The 14,251-nt window shown below is 48.1% G+C and overlaps 1 protein-coding gene across 1 annotated transcript in view; it reads left to right on the top strand.

Moving 5' to 3' along the window:
• Window positions 1-13,426: 13,426 nt before the first annotated feature.
• Window positions 13,427-14,251, top strand: part of SCN5A (sodium voltage-gated channel alpha subunit 5) — a 219,248-nt gene continuing 218,423 nt past the window's right edge. Inside the window, exon 1 of the mRNA XM_052807527.1 lies at window positions 13,427-13,603. The gene's annotated coding sequence lies outside the window, so the exon portion shown is untranslated. The remainder of the gene's footprint in view (window positions 13,604-14,251) is intronic.

The following is a 14,251-nucleotide window of genomic DNA, read 5'->3' as shown; positions in this document are numbered from 1 at the left end:
GATTAGTAACCTGGAAATGTTTGGCTTGCTTCATATTTCCTCCCCTCAAATCAACATTTAATCTTGAAAGGAAACATCTTTCCTGGCATGGGGAGCACTTGCTTGGTTAAGTTTTACATCATTTTGCTTGGTGATCTCCAAAAATCTTCTCACACAACTTCTACACACTCCAAAAAAAGGGGAAGATCTCCAATAGATCTATTCCCATGTGCTGGTCTGGCACTTCTCAATGGCTAAACCCACTGTTGGCTGTGAGGGTCCCTGGGGCAGCGAGGTCTGGAGTTCATCTCTCAATAACATGGGTGATGCAGTTCACACCTCAGGCTCATGTTTTTGGCAGATCTTTTACCTCAATGAAGTTTAAGTCATATTTTCAGGTTTCTTCTCACGGTGTGAATTGCAGGATTATTCTGAAATGAGAACCGGGAATCTGATGTGATATTACACCACGGGGTTCAACACGGGAGCAATCCTCTGCCACAGATATCTTGGGTATGGCAGAGGAGAGAAGTGATAGCTGGATTGAGAAAACGGTGCTAAAAGACGTGTGTAATGCAATGAAAGCATTTCCATTGATACCCAGCTGTAGGACAACCTCATCAGTGTGTGCTTGTTCAACCCCAGATGTGCTCCTGCTGTAGTATTAATAAAGCACAGCACAGTGACATGGGGCTCTGTTATCCCCTGTATATGTTATAAGCCATTAATGGTTTTAATGTTTCTCTGGATCAAGTATCATATATTGCACGCTGTGTTTGTTGACATTGATTGCAGGATCAAAATGTTTAATTTAAGTGGAGGATGCCAAAACTCTCCCTTTCACACAACCACGTTTGCCAACCACAGGAAAGAGTGACCGCTTTTACGCTCTTGAAAAACATGTGGCTCACTCCTGAGCTTAAGATGCCTTCACAGGTAAAACCGAATCCCATGAAAAAGCCCTGTGCGGGATGGGATGTAGCCATGCTACAAATTGGGAAGATGACTGAAACTACGACCACCAAAAAGAGCTATTTTGGACCCTGCTGCAAAATACATCACTAATCACTGCTGTCCCCACTGATGGTGAGCAGCCAGAGGAGGCTGGTGGGGGTGAGGATGTCCCTGTTTCCTTCCCACTGCTCTTCCCACTGGCTTTGACCATACTGTATCACGCACTTGGGTTTCTGTGCAGGCAAAACTTCTGCAAGTGCATTTGTCAGATTCTCTAGGCAGGGAGCAGGATGCTTGATGTAAACCATGTAGACCTAAACATGTAGGCTGCTCCACTGATGCTGGTGGGATGGAGGGACACTGCAAATAGCCCCTCCTGGCTGCTCATCACCCATTCCCATCTGTTACGTGTAGCAGGTGCAAAATACAACTTTAATTTATCCTACCTCATTTATCTAAGGACAAAGATCTTACTCAATTTGAATACTTTCTTTCCAGAATTATTTTTTTTCCCCGTTCTTCCCTGAAGTTTTTGGAGACTTATATTTCAGTGAGTTTTTTCAGGGAAAAGGCAGCTGGTGAATGTTCAGGTTCATATGGCAATTAGTTCCCTCTTCCATTGAGGCCACAGCAAGAAAAATTGTAGTGATACCCACCATCACCCAGAAGTAAGTTAATTTCAGCTGTTAATTCATTTTTAATTTGTCTGGGAAACTTTTACTCACTTTTCATTTCTTCAAGCAATTCCCAAATTAGGCCCTCACCTGGTATAATTTGATTGATAGTGTTGAGCCCATTTATACCAGCTGAGGATCTTGTCTGCTAAAATAATCATGAACTAAACCAAAGTTATGAGGGTTTAGGATTTGGGGGTTTGTTAGTTTTGGTGTGGGGTTTTTTCGGTTAGTTATGAGACAAGCTAATATGAAATTTATACATTAGGAAAAAATCCAGAATTTCTTTTTCCCGTTTTGATTAAACTACGTTCTGAACCAGTCTTGTGTGCATTACCAAGCCTTTTAGAAAATACTATTGTATCCTCTATTACTTAAATTCTGCAAACTTCCTTAAAAATCCATTTTTCATTTATTTGAGCAAGCCTTAGCAGCCCATCAGCTGACATCAGTCCCAACATCTCCTCCAAACAACACCTCTTTAGACAAATAATCTGATTACAGAGCAGTTTACTGGGCACCATCCCTGCTCCTGGGGTCTCTTTCTAGAGTGCACCTTCTGGCATTGCTCTCTGCACAGGAGGACACTGTCTCCACCTTTCTCTGAAGCTAAGAGCCGCCATACCTCAGATTTTTCTTAAAGACAGCAAAATGACAGAAAAATCTTTAGGAAGTAGGCACTGTTCAGACAGTAGCTATTTTATAAGTGGGGTCTTCTGGTTATGCTTGTGGCAAGAACTTACCAGTTTAGGAGAACCAGTCTCCTTAGCATCTCTGTTGAAGGACTTGTTGGTGTTATAGGTTTGTTGAAGTGAAGAAAAAAACAAAACAAAACAAATCCCAAACAAACCTCCCCCCGTGCCCTGTATATATAAGTATACTTATCTAAAATAAAACCCAATTCAATAAAAATAATGCTGAGATTCCTGGCTGACTTCTACTGTCTTCAGGGTATAGAAAGCAAGTGGGAGGACTGGGACTGGGTGCCTTTACATCTTACTGCTTACAAGTCAGCTCAGGCAGGAAGAACCCCATAGAAGAGCTGCAAATTTATGTATTGGGTTTATGTGGCAAGGTAAACTCAATACAATTTATCAATATACAGAACAACCTCAGTTCTAGGCTCATGACACAGTCAGTGCAGGGGAGAAATGCATCTCCAGAGGTTGATTGATCTTATCCATCTAGGGATGGGTAATCACCTATATCTCTCCACTGACCCTTTGAGGGGGACGCATGGTATGACTTATTTGGACTTGGACTTTGGTCTAACTTTTAGACACCTTAATGGGAGCACATGAATCCCACTATAACTCACACAAGATTGGAAAAGATGTGCAAACCTCATAGCTGTAAAGCACCAACCTCTGACGGGTTTACTGGACAGTCACAATTTTGGGAGAAAGTCTCGGGCTCTGCAGTGAGCCCAAGTCTGCTCAGTCTTGTGAGTACCCTCCTTCATTTCAGTCTCAGAGTTTCTTGTGCTACGTTATGGCCCTAAACCCATCATGGCCTCTGTATCTAATGAGATAATAGGGCTGAGAGGTATTTGTGCTGTGTTTCTCAGAGAAGTCCTTGCTGGGGAAATTGTTGGAGCCAGGTTTTCAAAGCCTGTGGTCTTGGAGAATTCATCCTGGTTTTTTGTTTGGTTTTTTTTGAAGAAATGACTGCTTTCTCTTGCTTATCCATTGTACAGGCTGGGTTTCATACCTGCACTTGTCTTTGTGCTGGGTACAAAACTTAGTGTGTGAAGTGAGACTGTAGAGTGGTGAGATGCTCTTGGGGAGGGACCAACATAAGTGTTTTACTGGTGTCAGTGTGTTGTACAAAAATAGTAAAATGATGACCCCATTTGTAAGAAAAATGGGGTAAACTGTCACTCAATTCGGAAGTGGGTACCTGTCTTTTACATATATTTACACTTCAACTTTTCCTTTGCTTCAAACCATCCACTTAAAACAGCTTTTGTGTTGTTTTTCCCTTCTCTTTTGATATGAACATGAGTACAGAAAAAGCTAAGAAGTGAAAATCCATTACAAACAGCAAAATATGAAAAGTGGCAGGCAGCGGGAAGGGCTTCTCCAGCATCCGTCCTTTCTGTCGAACTCCAAAATGCCCACAAAGAGAGGCCGCTCTTGAACCCATCCAACTCTTCTGGAAACCAAAGTCAATTGTTAGGATTTTGTGTTATTGTCTGTGGGTGGCTGTGTTTGTACTGAGGACAGCAATTCCCTTCAAAACACCTGGCAGAAGCGCCAGTCCTATCCCATTTAAAGTCACCCCCAAATCAATGCTTGAAAATAGATGAAAGAATAAATAAAAAAAAACCCTCTCTGAGAGAGCACTCAAACTCTGCAGAGGAAAAAAAAGCTGGACTTTGCTTGATGCTGAGGAAAGCATTCAATATCCAGCGAGGGTCTGACCCTGCACTCAAAGGGGGTCAGCTTGGAAAGCAAAATGTGGTTGTTCAGTGTGCACATTGATGTGCTTTAATGCTAGATTTCCAGTCAAGGGCAGTATGGTTCTTAAAGGCTCCGTTTGTCAGAGATAGGATATTGCATTAAGGATGAAGTATGAGAAGCTGGGAGCCTTGAGCAGTTATAGCTTTGTTTCAAATCTTCTCCAAAGAGGCAAACCAGAAGGAATCAAAGGATTCCTTGATTTTTAACAGGCCAAATTTTCAGGTGCTTGGAGGACCCAATGACTTCACTATAGTTTATCTCAGCAGGTAATTGGGCCTGTTGTATTAACAGCCAGATTCTGATTGAATGCTGTCCTCCTCCAGCCCTTTCTTGTTATTGTGAGTGGCAGGCTGATTTATTACATTAGGGTTAAAGGTGATTTATGCTGGAGGGTCCTCTGGTAGAGGATTTAGCTTTGTCTCAGATCTAGTTTGGTCTAAAAACTGCTTGCTGGGGAAAGGAAGATGAGGGGGAAATCAGTGGTGGGACCTGATAGCAGTTTCAAGTTGGAAGCGGGAGCAAGCAGGAGAGGGGTGAGAAGTTTGCAGACTGTGCTTGCAAACAGGCAGACGAAGGAGAGAAGGCGAAAGCCCAAAGGTATGTGTGAAGGCTAGTGCTTGACTCTTCACTTGTGCAAAGAGGCAGCTGGTGGATATATTGGTAATTATTTCTGGTTGCGTAGCATTCCCTTAAAGGTGGAGGGTGGAGATCTGCACATCAAAGCGTCTCCTGGTCTTTGGTCTTGTTGGTGCCTTTTGTATTCCCCAAGCAGAGAATGGGTCAGCCCAACAGAACCCCCAGTTTGTGAGTGCTTGTTTGTTATTGAATCCTTTTCTACTTACAACCTTCCACTCAGGCTTTTGCTGAGCACCCATCTTCCTTGTGCCTGCATCCCCCCAGGAGGATGAGTACCAGCACTCATGCGACAAATCCCCAAAAGCAATGGGGCTCAGACAAGTTGCCCACATGCAGTATCAGGATAAGAGTTTTAGACTGAAACAGCTTGAGCCCCATGTCCACCTGGGACTCCTTAAGCTGCTCAGCTTGAAGATGCTAAAAAACATACTAATGAGAGTTCCTGAATTCAGTCATGTCTCCCTCTTTTTAGAAGGAAAGACTCTGTTGCCACATCTCTGTGCTGTTGCAGTAGACTTGGGTTGGAGATGGGTGGAGAAGCAGGCATGCTAGGGAATAGTGAACAGAAAGAACTCATCTGGTGGACTGGAGACTTTTGAAAGCAAAATAACATGGGAAGTCAAAGCCCTGCAGCCTACAACCCCTGGCCATGCAACTTAGTAAGTGTAGGGATGAAAGCATCAGTGAGGAGCACCAGAGTAAGGGCACTGAAGGGTAAAGATGATGTAGAAACCTTGCAGAAAACCCTACAAGAAAAGGAACAGGAGGATAGCTCAGTTTAATTTCCCTCCGATTTGTCAAGCTTTTATCAGAAATTCTGAGTCACTTAACCACTTGTAACCACAATTTGCCCAAGACCTGGCCGATGTGAGCATCGATAGGCCTAGAGGAGTCCTAAGGAAGTCCATGGGACTATTTCTGTGCTGAAAGACATTGTGGTCTTTATTGCTTAGCTACATGGGTCTTTCTACCCCAAGCACTTCCCAGAAACTGAAACAGCAGTGTCTGAATAGAAACTAATAGACATTACAATTAATTAGAAGATTCAAATTTAGAAAAAAATGGGAAATCGTTCATGATTCATGTAAAATATTAAGTAAATGTACTGGAAGGAAGTTTGACTAATTAGTGTTAAAATGCAGGAGGGAGGGCATGATGGACTGCAATGAAAGAAAGAAAAGGGATCAGGGTACTAAATGCAGAAAATTACTTTATCACTTTGAATTTCCCTCCAGTCCTTGTGGGGGTCTTCTCATTAGCTATGCCTCCGTCATGCACCCAAAGGCATGTTTCTAACCGCAGGCTTGCAGGTAGTGTTTGACCAAATTCAATCAATCAACCAACTTTCTCTGACTCTGTTAGAGATTTCTGGTTTGTTTTTTTTTTGGTGTCTTCAACACAATGAAATGCAACGGACAAGCCAGTATTAGTTTCAGCCTGGAAACAGCAGTGAAATACCTTGGAGATCCTCTTTATAATGTGCAAGGGGTGGTTCTGGAGGCAGAAGTAAGGCAAGGATTTGCTAAAAGTGCCTGCGCAAGGAAAGGAAAGCATACAGCAAATGTGATTTGCCACAAGCGTGATTTTTACACCATGTATGGTCAATCTTGCAGTGTCTCTAAGGCACCTGTATTTCTAGATGTTTTAGATTTTATGTGGAAATATTTCTAGAAATGGTTAACTTCTCTCTGGTCTGCTTTGAAGCCCTTCGCGTATGGAGATCATAGACAAAACTCCCACGGAGCCTGGCAAAGTTTAGATTTCAGCCCCCTAAAACATCTCCCCAGGGCATCCAAAGTCCAGCTGTGCCTAGGAGCTCTCTTGGTTCCCTCCATGGACTAAGCCTTGCTGCCTCTCAAGGCCACTGGACTGATGGCAGTGTCCTCCACAAGACAGGTCACAGGGGTAAAGCGGCTTTGGTGTCATGAGTTGGTGCTTTTGACCCCAAAAGGAGGGAATATATTTATATTTGTCTGTCACCTTGCAAAGGCTCAATGTGTGAATGCTCACTCGTAGGAGGGTTTACCTAACCTGGGAAAGCGGGGGGTTGGATAACTTTTTGGAGGGAGTTAGCGAAGGAAAGTTTGTGTGAATTTTTTTTCAACCTTCTGGGTGTCAAAAATTCATTTAGCCCTTGATTTGTTAGGATGCAGGGAACGCAGGAGGAACAGAAAACTTTGCTGGAAACCCAAGCTCTGCCTCTGTGACACTGCTCATCGCTAAACCCCATGTAATGCTTTCCCCACTTGGCAAAGCAGTGTTTCTCTGCTCTCTGAACTGCCTAATCACCAAATATTTGTCCTGTCCACAGGTGGCAACAGCATGGTAATGGGACATAATTCAGCCCAGCACAGTATAACCTTCATCCCCTTCTAAATTAAAACGCAGCTGTATTCTGGTGTGACATAAAGTGGCTTAATTCGGGGCGGGGGGAGGTGGGAGGGGAGAGGTGAGCCATTTCAGGGAGACAAAATAAATTTTACTTTAATGATGTGAGCTGTTATGTGCCTATTAGAGCACTGAATGCTTTCTTCACACTTGGACACGTTCGTTGACAGAGGCACTGCCTGCCTGTAATTTTTTTTTCTTTCCCCATTAAATTAGATTAGCTCACTTTAGGATTATATCTTTGAGTCTGATTGAACAAATGTAGCAATTTAGCCAGGCGTTACAGGATTTCCCCATGGATGCTTGATGAGAGATGCTCCACGAGGATGATACACTTAATTAAAAGATGGGAGCTGAAGACTGATACAGATGTATCCTGACACAGCAGCTGGGTTTATGTCAGGGTCTCTTTGCTTATTGAAATTGAAGTGGGGGATGAGAAGAAATCAGGGCTCTTATTACAGAGGAATGAACAAGCCCAGATCCCAACCAACGTTATCCAATGAAGCTTTAACACCATCCCCGATGTGACCCAGCAGCGGTGGGCTCAGTCCTGGTGCAAATAGTGGGCTGACCTTACGCTTTCCATAGCACAGAGGTGGGGATGCTCCATTCAATCACAGTGGGGCTGGGAAGGCAACAGGGAAGGGAGCTTGTGGGGATCCTCATTGAATTGGGGTCAATACAGGATGGCCAAACCCCTTTTGACTGGTTAATAAATGACCAACGTGTTGGTGATATCCCGAATCTGAAGCCCTTTCTTCATCCCACCCACCCTGAATTTCCTCTTATCTTTAGATTGGAAAACCCTTCTTCTCCTGGTATCTCCCTTTATTTCAAAGGCAATTATAACGAATCGCAGTATTTTTCTTTCCCGGTAGAGGGAGGTATTGGCTAAACTGAGTTTTGCGTGTGACAACCTCATGGCACCTCGTGCTAAAGGAGCTTCTCACAGCACTTATCCCAGGTCGTGAAAGGCTTTATAGAAAGCCGAGATCTGTGGAAGTCAAAAGCGCTCCATTGAGCACCAGCAAGGTGGGAAGGCAGGGAAAAACCTTTCAAATTTTGAAGAAAAATACTTTTTTTTTTCCTTTTTGCCAAATGAAGTTTCGCGAGAAAAGTATTTCTAAAGAAGCAAGGTGTTTTAAAGATAAAAACAAAGAATGTGTTTTAAACTAAAACTGTTCTCCAAACTCTCACAGGTTTCAAGAACTGCACGTTTTTCAATTTCTTTGTTTCCTTAAAAAAGGCAGCAACAAATGTGTAGGGATATGGGATGAAAGAAAGGCTTTATAAAAAATCTTGGGAGAATAAATGGCTCTTCACAACCAGCCCTGCTGTCTACAATCCCTTTAAGAAAGCAGTGATTGCTTTGTGGGGAAAAAGGTATCTTTTTGGAGAGAAGAGAATAGAAAGATGACATCAACCGATCTCCCGCATAGTATTTATTTTGCTGCTGATACTTACTTCTATCTGACATGCACATTTATTGGGTTTCAGCTGACTCGTCTGAACTTCTTCAGACATTCAGTAAGCCAGCATTACCTGAATGTTTCTTGCAGAAAGGAAGATTTTTGGCAAGGCAGCACAGGTTTAATCAATTTTCCTCTCTCTGATCAGTCTGTCTATAGGGTTCCAATTAATGCGGTTGCTTTATGATTAGTGTTTGCATTACAAGTTGCTCCTGTGCCAAGGATGCTCCCCACGTGCTGCATGAGTTTGATGCTGCGCAGATCCAGAACCCACTCCCGAAACGCTGCCTTCAGCATATGTTCCTGAGTCACATTTCTGTATCTTTTGAAGTGATGCTCAAAGGGAGGCAATTTAGAAACAAGAGCCCAAATAATGTGTACATATCGGAACTGAAAACTAGGGGAAGGGACAGTTTTCTGGGCTGTGAGTTGATCTAGGGGGTAGGAAATGGGGGACTCTCTCAGTCCTGCTCCTGGCATGGAATAAATTTGACGGGTAGCTTTGCCCTCCTGTACTTCTTCCTACCTTTTATTCATCTTATTTCCTTTGTAAATGTTGCTCTGTGTTTTCTGTAAGCTGGGTTCAGACTGAGCTGATTTCATTATCATGGGAATGAGGATTTGCTAGTATTAGGAATAATTTCTCAATTTCTAAAGACAGATGAAACAGAGATGGGTCTTCCTGGTGCTTCACCAGGGTTTAACAGTATTTCCTCCTCCACAAACAAGCGGTAGAGTTGAAAATTTGGAGTAGCATTACGTATTAGAGACTGCAAAAGAGAGACAAGAAATGGGACAGTGGATGGGACATTAACTGAGAGCTTGTGCCTTTCCCCTCCTTTCCCTGGCTGTGACACTAAATCTGTGCCACTGAGACCCTGCTGGCTCCGTGCCCCTGTCCACTCCCACTTCATTTCTGTGATCAACCCTGAGATAGTCTCTGCTGAGATTACTGAGGAAAGAGGGAGGACAGAGATGAGGACCTTCATTCAAGGGTTGCGAGTGGAGCAAGAACTGGATGGGAGAGACTAAAATACTTACTTTTAGCAGCCGATGCCCCTTCCACATGAAATTCCTGAATTTAAGTTAAAGCTCCAGCAATGTCTGTGTAACATTAACCTGCAGAGGCAGACTCTGGTCTGTGAGAGCACAAGTGAGGATACACCAACCCCCAAATTCCCTCAAATGCATACACATGCAAATCAACCCCAAAAACATACGTCTTCACCTGTCATCAGCCCAGAGAGCACTATGCCACAGCTAAGGCAGTCTATTAATTAACTCCTCCTCCATAGGAAGAAGGATTAGGTTCACCTGTCCTGTCTCTGCACAAGCCCAGCTCCCCCATGATACTATTTTTTAGCTGTTTGGGGGATTTGGGGGAAGAAGCACCATTTTCAGAAGTGATGTAGGGCATGGCTCCATGGTAGGAGGCTCTGCAGGTCTGAGCACCCCCCCAGTGATGCTGGGATCCGCTGTCCCAGAGCTGGGGGTGTTTCTGGGGTGCTGAGAGCATCTGCATGGTGGGACCATACCATGACCATCCCAGCATGGAGGATTTCCACTGGGGCTGTGCTGCTACGATGAGCAGTGTGAGCCCAGCTCGCTGGTGCTCAGGCTGGTACAATCCCTACACAGCATTTTTGCTCTGGTTTGAATTCCTTGTTCTGGTTGAGCCTAAAATGGTGTTGGAAATCCATTAAACTCTGCGGGGAAAAAAAGCTGTTCCTCTTGGAATGTAGGGATGTCCTACAGAGATGCACTGGCACAGAGGTAGGGGTTCAACAGCAGGGCTTTGAGCTGCCAAGGACTCAGAATTTGCCTTTCTGGTGTTGAAGACGTGCCCGTCCTCTTTGGGTCCTCGTGAGAACCTCCTTCCCTTTGCAAGCTACCGTTCAGCTTCACATTGAGTGATTAAATCCCTGAGGATTTGTCCTTCCTTTATCTCCTACCTTGCACATCATTCTGCGCCTCTGCGCTGCTCTGGGCTTTCGCGGGCTGTTATCCCACCGGGAACTCATGTCCATCCTCCTCCGCTTTTCCTAGCCTTCCTTCTCCTGCATCTCCCTTCATCTGGAGTCTTTGTTTTCCAGTCTCCAACCTCTACCCCCTCTTCTCCGCTCCCTCTCTCCTCCTCTTCCTCACCCTGCTCTTCCTATGTATATGCTTCTTCATTATCTGCTTTTCCGGTTCTGAGTCTTTATATATTTTGAATCCCTTACTTGATAATTTCCTTGAGCATGAAACTTGTTCTTGAATGGGGACCTGCTCTCCATCCACCTTCCTGGGGCCACTGCTGCATTTCTGGGGCTGTTTTGTAGCCCCCTCGAGTTTTCCCAACGTGAATCTGCTCCTTTCCCAGCACTTTCCTTTCTTTTTTCACAGAGGTGTTTATTACAGCTCCAGACTCTCTTTCGGGAGAGGTAACAGCCACTTCACAGCCCATCACTGAGCCAGTAAAGCGACACCAGTCCCCCCTGTACGCCTTCCTTTACCTTGCTTAGTATTTTGAGGTTCTTCTTGCAGTTCTTCAGAAGTTTCTTCCACTTTTACCACCCCGAATACATCAATATTGCCAGCGAACTCCCACCACCCCTCTCTCCACCTCTGAGCATCTGCCTAAGCCCTTCCCAGTCAATGCTGGGCAGCTTTTTTTTCACTCCAAGCCACTGTTCCCACTCAGCGGAGTTGCTGCGCTGTAAGCGTGACCCAGGCGAGGTGCGAGGCACCGGGGAGAGGCAGCTGCAGGAGGTCTTGGGTGGGTTTGGTCGGCCGGGGGGGATCAGAGGGTCTGGCTTTTTTTGGGACAATTCTCACCTACCCCCTTCCCCCGCTGTGCCCCGCCTCGGCCCTGGTCGAACCCTCTTTCCAAGCACCTGTGGCAACCCCCAGCCGCCACCGTGGCTCCTTCCCCCCTTCTTCCCCATCTTCTTCCTCCCACCTTGTTCCCGCGCCCTCCCTCATCCCCTCTCCTGCCTCTTTTCCATCCTTCTTCTCCCCAGCCCTCCTTCCTCCCTACCCACTCCCCTTCCTTTCTCACCTTTTCTCCTTCCCCCCCCTTCCCCATGCTGCTTCCCCCCCCCCTTCCCCATGCTGCTTCCCCCCCTTCCCCATGCTGCTTCCCCCCCCTTCCCCATGCTGCTTCCCCCCCCTTCCCCATGCTGCTTCCCCCCCCTTCCCCATGCTGCTTCCCCCCCCTTCCCCATGCTGCTTCCCCCCCCCTTCCCCATGCTGCTTCCCCCCCCTTCCCCATGCTGCTTCCCCCCCCATCCTTTTTCCCCCCCATCCTTTTTCCCCCCCATCCTTTCCCCCCCCATCCTTTTCCCCCCCCATCCTTTTTCCCCCCCCATCCTTTTTCCCCCCCATCCTTTTTCCCCCCCATCCTTTTTCCCCCCCATCCTTTTTCCCCCCCCATCCTTTTTCCCCCCCCATCCTTTTTCCCCCCCCATCCTTTTTCCCCCCCATCCTTTTTTCCCCCCCATCCTTTTTCCCCCCCATCCTTTTTCCCCCCCATCCTTTTTCCCCCCCATCCTTTTTCCCCCCCATCCTTTTTCCCCCCCATCCTTTTTCCCCCCCATCCTTTTTCCCCCCCATCCTTTTTCCCCCCCATCCTTTTTCCCCCCCATCCTTTTTCCCCCCATCCTTTTTCCCCCCCCATCCTTTTCCCCCCCCATCCTTTTTCCCCCCCCTCCTTTCCCCCCCCCTCCTTTCCCCCCCCCTCCTTTTCCCCCCCCTCCTTTTCCCCCCCCTCCTTTTCCCCCCCCTCCTTTTCCCCCCCCCCTCCTTTTCCCCCCCCCTCCTTTTCCCCCCCCCTCCTTTTCCCCCCCCCTCCTTTTCCCCCCCCCTCCTTTTCCCCCCCCCTCCTTTTCCCCCCCCCCTCCTTTCCCCCCCCCTCCTTTTCCCCCCCCCCTCCTTTTCCCCCCCCCTCCTTTTCCCCCCCCTCCTTTCCCCCCCCTCCTTTCCCCCCCCCTCCTTTCCCCCCCCCTCCTTTCCCCCCCCCTCCTTTCCCCCCCCCATCCTTTCCCCCCCCCATCCTTTCCCCCCCCATCCTTTCCCCCCCCATCCTTTCCCCCCCCATCCTTTCCCCCCCCCATCCTTTCCCCCCCCCATCCTTTCCCCCCCCCATCCTTTCCCCCCCCCATCCTTTTCCCCCCCCCATCCTTTTCCCCCCCCCATCCTTTTCCCCCCCCCATCCTTTTCCCCCCCCCATCCTTTTCCCCCCCCCATCCTTTCCCCCCCCCCATCCTTTCCCCCCCCATCCTTTTCCCCCCCCCATCCTTTTCCCCCCCCCCATCCTTTTCCCCCCCCCATCCTTTTCCCCCCCCCATCCTTTCCCCCCCCCATCCTTTCCCCCCCCCATCCTTTCCCCCCCCCATCCTTTCCCCCCCCATCCTTTCCCCCCCCCATCCTTTCCCCCCCCCATCCTTTCCCCCCCCCATCCTTTCCCCCCCCCCATCCTTTCCCCCCCCCCATCCTTTCCCCCCCCCATCCTTTTTCCCCCCCCCATCCTTTTTCCCCCCCCATCCTTTTTCCCCCCCCCATCCTTTTTCCCCCTTCTCCCCTCTTCCCCATCCTTCCTCCTCCCTTTGTCCCCCCCCCAGCCTTTCCCCTCCCCATTCTTCCCCTGCCCTCCTCCCCCCGCGCCCCCGCTCATCCCTCCTCCTCCTCCTCTTCCTCCCCCCCCCCTCCCCTCACGGCCGGCAGGGGGCACTGCGGGCCCGGCCGGGCGGGGCGGGGAGGGGCGGGTGGTGCCTCCGCCCTTCCTCCTCCTCCTCCTCCTCCTCCTCCTCCTCCCTCCGCTCTCCCCCCTCCCATCTCCCCCCCCAGCCGCCCGGCCGGGGCTGCGCTCCCGCGGCAGCCGCACAGACGGCGCGGCGGCTCCGAGCCATGCGCCCTCCGCGGCGGGCGGGCAGCGCGCTCCGCGCCCAGCAACCGGGCCCTTCCCGCGGGACGGTACCGCTCGGGGACTAAAACTCTGTGGATACAATGAAGTGGCTCTGGGACTCATGGTTTAGCAGGAAAAATTAAATAAACCAATGTAAGTTTCTCCTTTTTTGTTTGCTTGTTAATAAAATAATAATAATAAAAAAGAAAGAAAGAAAAAGAGGAAAAAGAAACCAAAAAGACGTCCGGTTCCGAGCGTGTCGTGGAGGAGGAATGGGTAGTGCCGGGATTTTCCCTTCCCCAAACTTTCCCCTGGAGGCGGGGGGAGCGAGCGGTGGCACCGGCACCGCGAACGCCGTGTCCGGGCAGGGTGGCGGAGGGGCCGCCGGGGGCTGGAGGAGGGAGAAGTTGGCTCAGCAAAGCTTGCGCCGGGGTGTAAGAGCGGAGGATAGAGAGAGATGGAATCTATTTTGCCGTTGAAGGGAACTCTGGCGGGGAATTGGTCTAGTTTCCGTCTCGCTTCTCACAGAAGTGCCGGGAAGAAAGAACAACAGAGAAAAAGACTCTGCGAATTGTTCGGTAATGTCATGTGGTGTCAGATGTGTTGGAGTGGTAATTTAGTGGCACGTTTGGAAGGGAAGAAATGAACTGGAGTGGGGATTTCTGCGGTGGCAGGGAAAATGTACCGTTCTCCTGTATCATGAGAGTATTACTGGTATTACTTGTTGTAAGAACTGACATATTTTAAGCGTATATCTTAACGGGCACCGCTCGCCTCAAAAGCTGCTTGTAGAATACCTCT

This window comes from Harpia harpyja, chromosome 1, assembly GCF_026419915.1.
Source record: "Harpia harpyja isolate bHarHar1 chromosome 1, bHarHar1 primary haplotype, whole genome shotgun sequence".
NCBI classification, from domain to species: Eukaryota; Metazoa; Chordata; class Aves; order Accipitriformes; family Accipitridae; genus Harpia; species Harpia harpyja.
Note: the sequence above shows the minus strand (reverse complement) of the source record. Positions and strands in the feature narration are given on the sequence as shown.